Raw genomic sequence first — 15,781 nt, 5'->3', positions numbered from 1 at the left:
CATCTTTGTTTGTTTTCTATCTCCACTCTCATCCTCATCCCTGAATACCTCTGACAAGTTCAGGATGTAGTTCCTGATTCCACTTGGACTGCTATGAATGAACATCCCCTTGCCCTTCTGCTCATGATGTGAACCAGAAGCCAGGTTGGGAGGAGTTTAGAGGCAGGATTCCCCAGCAGCCTGACCTGCCTCTTACTTTTCAGCCTGTAGGCCAGTTGTTAACCGGAGAGCACTAAGTAGCCTACCCCGGGGGATTGCTATATTTCACTAGGATCACCAAAAATCAGGGCAGGAGAGCTCGCCAGCAGAACCTCTCCCCGTTTTGCGTGGGCTACAGTCTAAGCGACTGAGGCCAGCGGATGTGGCTGCAGCCCAAAGGAATTAGAATGAAGTCCTGTTCACAGAGGGATTATCAACTTTGTCCTCCATGTTCAGATATACCCTTCCTGTTCTTCCTGGGCAAGGTGGAGTCCTTTCTCTCCTAAGGAGTGCTCTCTGGCAAATCTGACCCAGAGTGAGCTGTGCTGCCCATTTCTGAGCCAGACTTTGTGTATTATCTCACTAGCATTTTCTTGCAGCTATGCTGCCACATTCTGCAGTTTTTCCAGTAAGAGATTTTGTCTTAGCTCTGAAATAGCACTGTACACACATTGGGCAAATATTTCAGGCAAGGGCCTTTGGTTGTGGGAGAAACCCGTTCACATCAGTTTGGTCAGCGGGGAAGGTTTCCATGTGTCGTCTTGGACTTCACAGGATGGGAAGAATAGGATGTCCAGGGCTCAGGGGAGTTGGGCTGAGACACTCAAGGTGCTCTTCTGGGCTCCCTCATCTCTGAGCCTAGCTTGAGGTGTCCTTGATCCTCTTTTCATGCACTTGAACTTGCAAGGTCCAGTCCTGGCTTTTCTGACTTCTAACCTTCCAACCTCCCTGCTAGGGTTCCATCAGAATGACTGGGGGATAGTCTAGGCCAAAATTGGCTTGTTAGAGCCAGATCACCTAAATGTTACGTCCCTGACCTGATGATGGATTAGCTGCCTTAGGTTCAGACCTCCACCCCTGCCCCAGAAGGCTTTGTTGGAAGGGCAGGAGGTTAGGTAGGCCTATGGTACTTGAGGTTGGACAAACCACAGGATAGGCCTTCCTACGTTGCTTGAGTACTTACTAACTAATGAAATGATTTATTCTTTTTGCCAATTCTAATATTTGCTGCTTTGAAATGAAATTTACCTATAAATTCTGTCTTTCCTTGTAAGAAATGTCAATCATTCTGGAATCTATCTTCCTACTGGCCCTTGACCCTGCCCTGCTCTTCAGCCTGCCCTAGGGGTTGGATCCCAGCTGAACTGCATAAGGAAGGCGGTCAGATAGCATTACAGTGCAGCTCTGCCATTCCTGCCAGGAGGAAGACTTTGCAGACTTTGCAAAGATGTGATGCACAGATAGGGCTTAGTCTCCTTCATCCCCTCTCACTAGCTGAATGCAGAGATGTACCAGGCCTCCAGGTCAGGAGGCAATGAGAGGCTCTGCGTACAGCCCAGGAGTGTCCCTTGGGCTCGCGTGGTTCTAAATCGAGAATAAAACTGATTTGCCTTTCCAGTTGCACAAAATGTCCCTGCTTCTCCCACCTTCCTCTCTCTTTTTTTTTTTTCCACCTTCCTCTCTCGAGTAGTGAATGAAAAAGAAATCATCATTCTAAAACGACTGAGAAGAAAAGAATGCGCTTGCCTGATTCACAGAAGTGGGTTTCTGCCTGTGCTGTGCATTGCGGCTCCATCAGACCCCTGTGCTACTTTGGAGTGGCGGGAATAACAGGGCTTACACCTAATCAAGGAACAAAAATTCCAAACAAAAGCCCGGGTGGGGTTTCCTGAGCAGGAGCGAGATATTGTAGTAAATGGGAAGCCAAGCTGGGCCGTCCAATCTCTGGTCTGATTGCACAAATTACAGCAGGGCCCTGTTTTCAAAGGAATGTGACCCGCCCCACCGGGCCCCTCCTGAGCGGGTGTGTCTGTGTTTCCTTAAGCCCTCTCCTGAACAGCTAATGCGTTCACCAGAGGAGCCAGAGAGAGCATTGTGCGGAGTCATTCAGAGGCCCTCCTTAGGGTCTCTGCCAGGGGACCATTTTCCAGGTGAGTTTACCTTACGTCACAGTCCTCCAGGGAGTCCTGTGGCTGAATGCCCCACCCTCTCCTGCAGAAAGTGCACACAGGCTTCTGATATTCCAGGGACAACTGCCTCCATCTCCAAGCACCAGTGAGCCAAACACTTTGTATGGGGTGGAGGAAAATGTTTATATAAAAAAGTCTCTTTTCTTGCAAAAGGGTGCCATTCTCTGTGCTCAGGTCCAGTGGCCTGCTGCTGTCCTCAGTCTGCAGATCAGCTGCCTCATGTTCTAGAATATTCCCAACCCTCTGGCTTGTGGTTTTCCTATTGGGCCAGGTTCCTATCCCCTCTCAAGAACTTCCTGTTTGCAGTATCCCACCACCCCTTCCCCCTTTCTTCTCCTCTCTTCTCAATCTGCAGATTTAAACATCCTCTCCCTTGAGAAGCCTCCCCCTACTCCTCCTTCCTGTGCTGACCCCCCAGTCCCCACCCCTCTGTTAGATGCTGAGGACAGTGTTTTATGAATCTTCAGTTTGGTGATTCCTGCTGCATCCTAGTGGTTTGGATGCATTTGGTCTCCTAATGATATGTTCTCATTTTATTTTTCTCTAGAGCCAATTTAAGCCCATATTACATAAATATGTTTCTGTGATACCCTTGACAACTTCTGATCTTAAAATAGTGTTTTTATTGAAACCACTTTGGTTTGTTTTTACCCATCTGTCTTATCTCTTGTAACTTACATGTGCCAGGAGTGTGGTAACTATGCAGCAAGGGGTTGCTGAGACAGTTGCCTGAGTCCCAATGTCTGGGTTGCAGGACTTTTTTTTTCTTTTTTTTAACTTTTTTTGTATTGGGGTATAGCTGATTAATAATGTTATGATGGTTTCAGGTGGACAACAGATGGACTTAGCCATCCATATACATGGATCCATTCCCCCCAAACTCCTATCCAGGCTGGCACATAACAATGAGCAGGGTTCCTTGTGTTACACAGTAGGTCCTTGTTGGTAATCCAGCTTAAATATAGCAGTGTGTACACATCGATCCCAAACTCCCTAACTATCCCTTCTTCTCATCCTTCCCGTACCTGGCAACCGTAAGTTCTTTCTCTTAGTTTGTGAGTCTCTTTCTGTTTTGTAAGTTCATTTATATCATGTCTTTTTAGATTCTGGATATAAGAAATATTATATGATATTTCTCTTTGTCTTAGTTCTCAGGATGACAGTCTCTGGGTCCATCCCTGTGGGAGTGGTCAGTTGCTCAGTTGTGTCTGATTCTTTGTGACCCCACAGACTGTAGCCCACCAAGCTTCTCTGTCCATGAGATTTTCCAGGCAAGAACCCTGGAGTGGGTTGCCATTTCTTCCTCCAGGGGATCTTCCTGACCCAGGGATCAAACCTGCATCTCCTGCCCTGACAGGTGGATTCTGTACTGCTGAGCTACCTGAGACTCCCTCTAAGTCCATCCATGTTGCTGCAAATGGCATCATTTCTTTCTTTTTTAATAGCTGACTGATCCTCCATTGTATGTATGTGCCACATCTTTATTCATTCTTCTGTCGATGGACATTTAGGTTGCTTCCGTGTCTTGGCTATTGTGAATAGTGCTGGTATGAACATTGAGGTGCGTGTATCCTATATGTACCCCATCTTTATCCATTCTTCTGTTGATGAACATTTAGGTTGCTTCTGTATCTTGGCTATCATGAGTAGTGCTACCATGAACATTGAGGTGTGTGTATCCTTTGGAGCAGTCCTCATTTTTAACTTCTGGTTTGTGATGGTCACTGCAGAATAGTGAGGGTGAAATGCAGTCACGGAGATGGTGGTGCCCAGCTCTCTGACTGCTCCTCCCTCTGTCTGCCCCTGGGTTGGCCTTCCTGAAATGTCCCTTCTGAAACATCATGGCTTTCTGCCCCCTCTTGCACATGATACCCAATTGCCGTGGCCCTGGTCGTTTTCCAGAGCCAGCTCCACCTAGCTCCCATGGGAAGCTCCTTATGAAAAGGTTCCTTCTGGTTCCCCTACCAGTCTACCCCCAGAACACTCTGGATGAACCCCACAGCCCTGCCACTGTGTACCTCATTATGTCCTAGTCCTTTGTATTTGGGTCTTTCCTCCCCTGGATTGGGAGGACAGCTCTATAGCAGAGGCCTGGCATGACCTCTCCTAGGTTCCTATCACCTAACCAAGTGCCATGCAGGCAATTCCTACTTCTTGAGCCAATAAATTAGTTCGTAGGGAACATTAAAAAAAAAAAAAACAATATACACATCTTCAGTGATGGTGTTAGAATTTTTTAAATGATTGCACACACCCTAATACTGTCAGAGGTTGAAGCTGTAAACAGGTCCTGTCCTATTTCACCGGTGAGGAAGGGAGTCTGAGGGCCTCAGAACTGTAGCCACTTGACTTGTAGGAAGCATGATGGTGACGGAGACCTGCGTCTTAAGAGGTTTGCTTGGTGGACTTTTCCCCACTAGGGGAAAGTCCTGTAGACTCAGTGGAAGTCACATTCTAGTAGGAATCAGGCAGCCCAGCTTTCTGGCTTTATTGTGGGGTTGAGAGTCTGGTCTCACAGTAAAAGCAAAGATGATTGGATTGGCTATTTCCCATGATGGCAAACTACTCCCACCCACCCACTTTAATCTCTGAAGATTTCAGACCTAGATGAGAAACTTCTGTGACCACTTCAGGTTTTGCCTAGGTTGGCCCCATCCTGGATTATATGCCTTATAGATTTTCTTACAAATCACACTTGGATGTTGTTTTTCCTGAGCATGTTAATTTCTCAAACTATATAAGATGCTGCATTTTTCCCACTGACACATATGTGCTCAGAATTGCTTATAAATATCCCCTCGTCACCTGTGCAGTTAGCCTTATACAGCAGAGGTGCCTGTCTGACCTGCTAATTGGTGTGTGTCTGCTTACTAGAGCTTCAGCAGCAACCCCAGACAGGCTGCTAATAAGTGTTAAAACACTGCAGGTATGCATTGGGTGAGGTCCCTGCTAACACTCAGGGCACAAACTTCCCCTTGACTTGCCATGGTGAAGAAAGTTCATAAATATCATTTTGAGAAGTGTTCATAATATTCTTTTGGTGCAGTAAAAATTTTCATTAGTTTGGAATAGCAAGAAGTCACCTAACTTAGAATTCTAAGGAAAATTTGAAAGCATTAAAGTATCTTCACAATAAATTGCTTTAGGCTGACAGATGACACGCCTCAAAGAGCTTTTTGAAATATGATCGGCCCCAAATTTAAGACATTATTGCTCAGTAGAGAATTTCAGGGGAATCTGTGCCCAGGGGTATGTGAGCAACAATTAACATACCACTTGTTAATGAAGTGCTTCTGGATTGCTGGAGGGGCACTTTCTGGCAACAGTTGCACCTTTAAATTCCTTACATAGCTGTATATTAATCCCGAATGAACTTGGACCTCTTTTGATTACCCTTGCTATGCTAGTTTTTGTTGTTCAGTTACTAAATTGTGTCCGACTCCTTATAACGCCGTGGGCTGTAGCATGCCAGGCTCCCCTGTTCTTCACCATCTCTCAGAGCTTGCTCACATTCATGTCCATTGAGTTGGTGATGTCATCCAACCATCTTATCCTCTGTAGCTCCCTTCTCCTTTTGCCTTCCATCCTTCTCAGCATCACAGTCTTTTCCAATGAGTCGATTCTTTGCATCAAGTGCCGAAGTATTTGGAGCCTCAGCTTTAGCATCAGTTCTTCCAGTGAATATTCATGGTTGATTTCTTTTAGGATTGACTGGTTTGAGCTCCTTGCAGTCCAAGGGACTCTCAAGAGTCTTCTCCAGTACCATGATTTGAAAGCATCAATTCTGTGCTCAGCCTTCTTTATGCAGAGTAATAAACATGTGGCCTCTTGGAACCTGCATCCCAGTGGGAGACAGGAAGACCACACCAAAAAAAAAGAAAAAAAGGATTATTGTAAGAGGGAGAACACTTTGACCAGATCTCTAAGCATCTTAATAGACAGAAAAAGGCCCTTCTTTCGTTGGGGGAGTTAGTTTCTCCTTAAGAAACTGGGGGAATGTCTTTGCATTTAAAAAGTTACAGTGTAAGTGGCTGACATTAGGTTTCAATTGCTGAGGCATCTGTTTCAAAGACATCCATCTCAGCATCTCAGATGAATCTATTACTGGTTGCATAACAGTTACCAGCTAAACAATCAGACAAAAACTAGGCTACTCCTTCCACTAAGGTCACCTTTTAGAGAGTCCTGGGTAACCTAGGTAACTGACTGCCTGAGTGACCCCATTTTTCTCTTCCTGCACACTAGTTCCTCCTATGTGTTAAATTCACCAATATAGAGTGAACCTTCAAGTACTAGTCACCTTTCCCCTCCACTCCTTTAAAGACAGAACCCACATCTGTACTTCCTCTCTCTTATCTTAGGCATGCCCCTTTATCTTTCAGGACCTGTGACTAATAAACCTTGTATTTGCAGTTTCCCTGGGGGGGGCGGGGGGGGAAGGACGCGCCAGGGTGTGGAGATCTGAGGTGGAGGGTGTAAGGGTGCTTCTAGGAATATGAAGTAATGAGATGTGCCTGGAAGGTGGGGTGCACAGGGTCGGTGGGGGAAGGGGCTGTGGAAGCTGAGGGCCGAAGGTAGCACTCACTTGTGGAGGGTCCTCTGTGTCCTTTTGAACAGCTGCGGCAGCAGTGGGGAGCTCTGGGAGCCTTATCTTTTGTCTTACCTAGGAAGTTCATTTTTCCTCTGCTCTCAACATTGTCATTATAGAAAATGTGTGGCAAAATTAAAAAGTAAAAGAGAAACACCTAGAGCCCCACCACTCAGGAAACACTTGTATTTTGACTGACTGCCTCTCAGATTTCTCTTCCATGGGGTGGGTTGGTTGTGGTCATGCCATAAGTACATTTAGCTTTCTGGTTTTTCTATTTATTAGACAGTAAGCATTTTCTCAAAATCTCATAAACAACATTTTTTTTTCCTAGCTAGGTAATTAATATCCAATCAAGAGAATCAAACCCTGTTAATAACTTAGCCCCTTCTTTTGGAACATAGGGTTGTTTTCAAATTCTTGCTAGGGTGAAGAAGGAAGGTTTATTTCATATATGTCTTCATATACGAAAGCATTTCTGCATGTAAGAGTATTCCGTGATGGTAGATCGCCATCACTGTGATTGCTGGCTCAAGGGACCAGGTATTTCAAAGGTGTCTGAAGTGCACTGTCAGAATGCTTGGTCAAAAGAAAGCACTGACTGAAAAGGTAGTGAAGCTTTGTATGTCCTCGAGATTCCTGGAACTTTGGCAGAGGGTGGATTTGAGCACAGAGAGGCTGGAGTCAGAGCAGTTAGGCCATGTGGGCTCCCGGAGGGCAGTGGCATTGCCGACAGAGTGACGGGACCTTGCTTGAGTGTGAGGTGCCTGCCTTTATGGGGATCATTAACTTTAGCCAGAGCCAATGTCATTTTGTAGGTGAAGATGACAGGTGTTGAGTTAGGACCTCGGGAATTCCCTCTTCTCTGGTCCCCTATGGTTCTTACGACAAAACCGTTTGTTTACACTTCCCTATTCTTGTCTGGATTTTCTCTGAACCCCTGATACCTGGCATGAGCGTTTTTATGTACCTATTATTGTTGAACACCATTAGGTACTGGGGTCAAGGGAAGGGGCCTGGGCCATGGCTGAGGTTCAGGCTGGGAAGAACGGGGACCTTGCCATAGTGGGGCTTAGGCAGGGGGCCCTGGCAGGGAGCACGCTGGAATGGGGTGGGGTGGGCTTAGTACCAGCCTCTTGGATGCAAGGGAGGCAGAGCAGAGTGGCCCAAGGCTGAAGACATGCGCTCTGGAGTCTGCTGCAACTCACAGTTCTGGCTTCTCCCTCAGCTAACCCACAGTATGGGGGCAACCTGCTCAAATCCCCTCAGCTTCAGTGTTCTCAGGAGGTGTACCAATAGGGCCAATGTCTTTTCAGGTGCAACACTAAATGAAAATTTTCAGGCTTCTTAAGTGGCTCAGGGGTAAAGAATCTGCCTGCAATGCAAGAGACTCGAGTTTGATCCCTGGGTTGGGAAGATCGCTTGGAAAAGGAAATGTCAACCCACTGTAGTATTCTTGCCTGGGAAATCCCATAGACAGAGGGCCTGTTGAGTTACAGTCCATAGGGTCGCAAAGAGTCAGATACAACTTAGCAACTAAACAGCAGCAACATATGCAAGAGGTACCAATTTAAAGAAAAGGCAGAAAATGATGCAATCAAAACTCAAAATAAGTAGTAACCTGGGTGGTATGGCCAGTGGGAAGTTCTCAGGAAGTGTCAGGAAAGGTGGTTGATGATGAACAACCCTTCATCTGAGGACCCTCAAGGTGGTGGGTGTTTTTTACACCCCCACCCCCGCCCCCCGCCCAAGTCCCTTTGGGGGGGGTTGTTTCTTGTCAGTGGTGCTCTGCCCATGACAGATGGAATCACTTTCTTGACTTTCTGCAGAGCTCATCCTTTGGAAAACATCCTTGGCCTGGGCTTTCAGGGCTGAAGGCATATCCTCAGCCCTGCCTACCTGAACTTTTCACAAGTTTCAGGCAGAAGCTTCTGGAATATGCCCAGGTGTACCCTGACCTGGCCACTCTGAGATGCTAAGGCTGGCCAGGCCCAGTGCTGGGCCATGGAGTAGCTTCCCAGGACCATGTTAACCAATTACTGCAAGTTGAGTGGCTTATGTATGAAGGAAATATATTTTTTTCTCCGCCCTTCTGAGTTCTCAGCTGAGACCTCCTATAATAAAAGATTGACAGGAGAAAAACAGAAGTTTATTGACATGTATGCCTCATGTGTAATGGGAGATACACGTGGGGTATAATAAGTAACTCTAAGAGGTAGAGGTAGAATTCTGGCTTAAATACCACTTTATGGAGTTCTCTAGGGAAGAATACTGGAGTGGGTTGCCATTTTCTCCTCCAGTGAACCACATTTTGTCAGAACTCTTCACTAGGGCCTGTCCATCTTGGGTGGCCCTGCATGGCATGACTCATAGCTTCATTGAGTTACACAAGCCTCTTTGCCACAACAAGGCTGTGATCCATGAATGGGATCACTGACTCAACGGTCATGAATTTGAGCAAACGCTGGGAGATAGTGAAGAATGGAGGAGCCTGGCGTGCTATAATCCATGGGGTAGCAGAGAATCGGACACAACTTAGTGACTAAACAACATCATCTTAATAGGGAAGGGGGCTGGGGATCTGTTTAATACATGTACTTAATAGGGAAAGAAGCAGGGAGGGTGTATTTCCTCTCCTGGGTGCTGAAACTCCAGGGGTAGGGATTTACAGTCCAGTTGCTTTTGGAGGTTTATCTTGAGGCAAATAAGGGCAGATCACAGAAAGCATCTCCCTGCATTTGCTGTTTCTCCCTTGCCTACAGCTGAAAATAATCATTATACCAAAGCGGCATATTTTGCCACCTTTCATTCACTACAGCAGAAATGTATTCTTTAATAGTTTTGGAGGCCCGAAGTAAAAATCAAGGTGTTGGCCGAGCCATGCTCCTTGGAAGGCTCTGGGGGAGAATCATTCCTGACCTCTTCTCATTTCTTGTGGCCCTGGGCATTCCTTGCCTTGTGGCTACCGCACTCCACACACAGACCTCTGTCTTCTGTGTCTTCTGTTCTGGCTCCTATAAGGACACTTCTTATTGGATTTAGGACTTCCCTGTGTAGTCCAAGGGTCATCTCAGCTCAGTATTGTCAGTATCTATCCGAATGTGTATCTGTAATCTTTTTCCAAATCAGGCCACATTCACAGGTTCCCACAGTTAAGTCACGGACTTATCTTTTGAGAGGCCAGTATTCAGCCCTTTCATGCAGAGGTTGGGTGTGAGTTCTCTTGAAACGACCAAGGGTCTGCTCTGACCTGGCCTCTGCACCCTAAGGTTATGCACTCTTGGGGCAGGGACCTCTGGTCTGACTTTCTGGGTCTGGTGCCTGAGCTCCTTCCCAGAAGTGGGGAGATTGAGAAAGAATCCATCAGAGCCCACATTAGTCCAGGCATGGGAGATTGAGAAAGAACCCATCAGCAGGCATGGGTGCTTGCTGTTGCCAGGATGTCAGAATTGCCATCTCGGGCATACCTTCTGCCCAGACGTTCTTGAATTGGATAGCAGTTGGAATTCATGTGTGGCATTGGTATAGTCTTTAGTCCAAAATCTCTTGGCTTCTCATGTTAGCAGGTGAACTTGGTTGGTAGTAATTATAGCCACAGTTTAATTTTTTAAGTATTTATGTATGTATGTATTTATTTATGACTGTGTCGGGCCTTAGTTGCGGTGTGCAAGGGCTCATCGAGGTGTGCGGGCTTGTCTCTAGTTGTGGTGCTTGGGCTTCGTTGCCCTGCAGCACGTGGGATTTTCCCCAACCAGGGATTGAACCTGCGTCCCTTGCATTGGGAGGTGGATTCTTAACCACTGGACCACCGGGGCAGTTACCACAGTTTAATTTTTGTGCTAAAGGGGCATGAATGGCTGTGAAAAATGAAGCTCTGTGGCCCGTGAGAGAAAATCTGCGATTGTGCCCTTCAGGTGCAGCTGAATTTCAGTTACCAGAAGTATCTATTATATAAACAGGTCACTTATGCAAATGTAAATAATAAAAATCAAACAAGGAGAGAATCTTTGACTAGTCACCATGGAGGTCAGTGTGGGTTGTATTTCTGGGTTTACAATCAAGATACATATATCGTTTCAACTGGCTATAAAACTGCAGTTGATGGAGCGGTAATTAGGTGTGAGTTCTCCTTTCTGTCTCCTTCAGGTCAAAGTGCCGTTAAATTATTTGATAATTGTAGTCCCTCTCCCTTCCCTCTCTGTGTAGTTTTCCTAATTTCACTGCCATTCTTTTTCTGCTTCTCGAAGGTCTCCTGTGCTGTTGAGAATGTTATCAGGGTTGCCCTGTTGATAGGAACTTGTTTCCCAATGGTTTCAAAGGGGTTGCATCCCAAAGCTGAGGTGGTTTTTAGAGACGGCTCATCTGTTAACCATATTATCTCTTCACCACCCATGAGCAAGGATGTCAGACTATTCCTTGGCTCTATTCCAAGTGTGTCAACAGCCAATTGCTTTCCAGTTCACCAAGGGCAGAGTAATCTTGAGTAAACATGGCCGTTGGAAAAGAGCAAATATTGGTCTTGGCAGTTGTAGTCTCTCGAGTGTCTGGTCCCTCTCGTGTTAGTGGACAAAAGAAGAAGAGCTACAGGAGAGGGCATGGCATCAAATACCACATCTGGTTGAAGAACAGTGGTAGAAATATGCAGATACAGAACTTGCAGAAGGCAGTCGCATTCTCCTGCCCTCCCTCCTCTCTGAACAAGTCTGAATCTTCCTTTCACTTTTCATTTTCCTTGTTTAAGCCTGGTCTTCTTAACTTGAGCCCATTGATATTTAGGCCAGATAATTCTTTGTCGTGTGGAGTAGTCCTATACAGGGGAGCATGTTGAGCAGTGGTGTCCTTGGCCTCCACCCATCAAACGCTGGTAGCACCTCTCCCTAGTTAGTTGTGGCAGCTAAAAGTGTCCAATCCAAACAATGCCAAGTGTCCCATTACCTGGGGAAGGGGGACAAAATCACCCGAGGCAGAGAAACACCAGCTTAAGCCGATCCTTTGCAAAGTGATAGCACAAAAGGAGGCTTTCCAGGTGACGCTAGTGGTTAAGAATCTGCTTGCCAATGCAGAAGACACAAGGGACGCAGGTCCAGCCCCTGGATAGGGCCCTGAATTTGATGATGGAAAGGATAAAGGTATGTGTGCGCTGGGTACGGAGGAGTGGTGGTTCAATTCCTCAGCCTTGACCCCTGTTTCTTGCGAGTCCTTTCAGCCTAGTCGTGCTCAATCTGGTCATGAGGTGGGTCTCACACAAGTGAGGCCAGTAGGTCGTTGATCAAATCGACATTATTGACTGTTAGCTTTTAGAGCAGGCTTATTCCCTGACTTGTTGCCATTCCTCTGGTGGCTTTAAGACGGGGATGCCAGTCACATCGAGGATGCCTGACATTTGGCATCTTTCCATTGCTTGATTCCTCACCTGGGCAGCAAAGCATGACAGGAGTCTATTGCCTATCAACGCCTGTGAATCAGTCAAACTTACTTCGTGTCATCGGAGGGGAAGGTGCCGAACTTGGATGTCAAGGTGACACATTGTTTGGGCAGATGTATTTCCTGGATCTTCTCAAGCGTGACTGCCTGTACGTACAGCTGGCTAGTAGTGCTTCCTTAGAAAACTTACAGAAAAGACTGCATCCCTATGAAACTGTTGATCTGCCTCTAAAGCCAGAGGCATTTCTATCATTTAAACATACTTTCAGAATTTTGAGTGTGTTGCAGTATTGTTATCAAAGGAACACAGTTAGGTTACAAACAACGTACTGTGCCTTCATGTAGTGCCTCTCATTTATTTGTTTTTGTTTTTTAATCGGAATTGGAAACATCTACAGAAGCAGAAAGCACAGTAGGAGCTCCACTGTACCCATCCCCCCCTTCAGTGATTATTAATTCCAATCTGTTTTGTTTCATCAAGATCTCCTTCTCCACTCACTTGATTAGTTTAAATACTCCACATTGCATTTCATCTATATATATTTCAGTATGTAACTCTAAAAGATTGAAGCTTTTTTTTTTTTTCTAAACATAATTATCTTCTCTAAAAATAAATGAATCAATGTTAAACCTAAAAGTGCCTTTGTACTAAATATCTGTTGCCTTTGGTTGATATGTTTCCTCGGTCCCTTTTGCTCTGCTCTGGGCTCTTCTTCTGGAGAAGGCAATGGCAACCCACTCCAGTACTCTTGCCTGGAAAATCCCATGGATAGAGGAGACTGGAAGGCTGCAGTCCATGGGGTCGCTGAGAGTCAGACACGACTGAAGTGACTTAGCAGCAGCAGCAGGGCTCTTCTTCATCTAATCATGATATTCAAGGGCAGAACAGATTGGAAACCATCTTTCATTCTCTTTGTTTCCAGTGTATGGATACGTGAAGGTGTTAGGCCTAGTGCCTGGCCTGGCAGAAACATAGTAGGTACCTGCTTGTCTTCAAAGTCTGTGAGTTCTTCCTTTCAGGTTCTCTGGCTTGACATGGGGCACAGTCATTTTCTCAAGGAAGATACTCAGCTGGCAGGTACCTTAAATTGCTCTGTAGCTTCTCCTCAGCACACATGTGCTCTTGGGTGGGCCTGTAAGCCTCCCGTCTCCTCCCCTACACTTAAATGAAGCCTTTCAATCTACTCACTGCCATTTTTTTTTTTTTTAAATTTTTATTTATTTATTGGGCTGCACTGGGTCTTTGTGGCTTTGCTTGGGCTTTCAAGCAAAAGTTGCAGCGAGCAGCAGCCACTCTCTAGTTGTGGTGTGCGGGCTTAGTGCGGTAGCGTCTCTTGTTGCAGAGCACAGGCTCTAGAGTACGGGCTCAGTAGTTGTGGCAGATGGGCTTAGTTGCTCTGTGGCATGCAGGATCTTCCCAGACCAGGGATCGAACCTCTGTCCCCTGCATTAGCAGGCAGATTCTCAACTACAGGACTACCATGGAAGTCCTCTGCCAAACGTTTCTATGCCAGAATGTGTGGTGCAGCCAGAGATCTGGAAGTCCCTGAGAGTGGAGTACCTAGTGACTGAGCAGTTTCTATGAGTGACAAAGCTGAGCCTGGAATGCTGCTTGCTGACACTTTGATTCCAGGCTCTTTCATAGCCCCTGCCTTTCCTTAGTCACTGTTGCCCTGGCAGGACATTCCCAGGACCCCGGGGTCTGGAGGAGGGGTTGACTCCCTGCTACCACCTCCCAGTTGCCCTTCCTGCAAGTCCATCACCTCTTGCTACCATGCCCCTCCTTGCCCAGTGGCTCCTTCCCCACCATGTGCAGTCCCTGGGGCTCAATGCCAGGCATCCCCCAGGAGCTGATCCCCCATGCGTGGGCCTTCCCACCTTCCCAGGCTCCTGCATGGTTGGCAGCTCCAGCCCCCACTGCAGGTGTGCCCTTTAACAACCCAGCTGACCCATGACTGGCTGTCTGTCAAGGCCTTTCCTTCCAGTTTCCATAACCACATCCCAAGGCAGGTGTTGGTTTACCAGATAATATAGCAGCTCTCTTGAGAGTTTCTTTGCACCCTGGTGACACCATGAATCTCCGTTCTTTGACCTCACTGAAACCTCCCTATGGAAACTCCTCCTTTCCTCCCACTCGATTAGAATCCCCTGCTCACACTTCCTCCTTGACTGGGGACCTGAGCTTGGATCCCCATGCCCTTCCCCTGGGGCTTGGAGAATGCAGGCTCCCTCTGGGGACGCCGCTTGAGGCTGGCGCCTGCACACACTGAAATCCACAGCCACTTCTCAGCTTCTTCCCACAGGGGTGTCCTTTTAGGAGCCCCTGGTCCATGCACTCAGGTTCCTCCGGGAAGCACGCAGACCTCACCTTGCTTGAGTCCCCTTACTCCAGCTCCTCCTTGGCATTCACTTTTTTTTTTTTTTAATTTAATTTAATTTTTTAACTTTACAATATTGTATTGGTTTTGCCATATATCAAAATGAATCCGCCACAGGTATACATGTGTTCCCCAGCAAGGTGAAATGGCACTCACTTTTCATAGAGAACACCCCTCCTATCCCACATAGAGCACGGAGCTCCCTGAGGTGCCCCCTGGCCCACTTCCCTCCTCTCCCGGCCAGTGTCCAGTGTGAAGAAAGAGCTCTGGGGCAGAAGCAGCTTCCTTTGCCCCCTCCCCCATAATTCCCTTTCTCCAGGAGTCCCCCTCCTCCTCTGGGCTGTGGCTTCTTTCCTTCCGTCTACAAATTCAAATCCCTGAGTTTTTTAGCATCAGAACCCCATATCCCCATAATCCTGAGGGATATCCGTTATTAACCCTTTTTGCAGATGAGGATACTGAGGTTTAGAGGGGAAGTAATTGGCTGGGCATGAACAGCTGGTGACTACTGGCCATGGGGCGGGTGTGTGGATGCTGACTCCTTGCTCAGCCCTTGACCTTGGGTCACAGACATGGGGAGGACTCAGCCTTCTTAGTAGCCTCTCTGTGGGATGACCCAGTGCTTAGAAATGGAGTCTGAGACTGATTGTAATTGAAGTGACAGTCAGTGCGAGTCATTTGATGCTTAAGCTGCTTAACTCTCTGCTCCTTGATATTTTGGGTACCATCTGTCTTGTCTCACTTGTGAATTCTTTAGAGGCTGCCTCTTCAGTTTTCTGTCCCTCAGAACCTTTTGCATGTGGTTGATGCTTACTAATGAGCTCCTTACTCACCTAAAAATTTTTGGCTTTTAACTTCAACCTAGAAGGCTTTTTGAAAACACCATTACTTGATTTCCGTGCATGTTTAATGAACACTTGACATTTTTGTTCAGTTGAGTTGTAATCATTCCACATATGAACTTTAGTTTGTTTATAATTTAATAGTCAATCAGGACCCATCACTTGCATATCATATCACAAAGTGATTTTTAATCCATGGCATTTTATTTTATTTTTAAAATATATAAATATTTTTAAAGTGCAAACTAAGCTTTAAAATGTATAAAGGTATAATTTATAAGCTATAAAATGTGACTCTTTGCTGAGTCTCAAAAATTTAAATAACAGGCTGTGAACTGAAACGGCTCAGAGTGAGAGACAAGAAAAAATACTACAAATGCA

General features: G+C 46.3%; 1 protein-coding gene across 10 annotated transcripts in view; it reads left to right on the top strand.

The window, feature by feature from the left end:
• TLN2 (talin 2) overlaps positions 1-15,781 on the top strand; it is a 495,219-nt gene that overhangs the window by 178,673 nt on the left and 300,765 nt on the right. Inside the window, exon 1 of one of the 10 annotated variants that reach the window (XM_061431109.1) lies at positions 2,052-2,129. The exons of the other annotated variants lie outside the window; for them this stretch is intronic. The gene's annotated coding sequence lies outside the window, so the exon portion shown is untranslated. Of the gene's footprint in view, positions 1-2,051; positions 2,130-15,781 lie in introns of those variants that run through there. 10 annotated transcript variants of the gene reach the window in all.

This window comes from Bos javanicus, chromosome 10 (genome assembly GCF_032452875.1).
Source record: "Bos javanicus breed banteng chromosome 10, ARS-OSU_banteng_1.0, whole genome shotgun sequence".
Lineage (NCBI taxonomy): Eukaryota > Metazoa > Chordata > Mammalia > Artiodactyla > Bovidae > Bos > Bos javanicus.
Note: the sequence above shows the minus strand (reverse complement) of the source record. Positions and strands in the feature narration are given on the sequence as shown.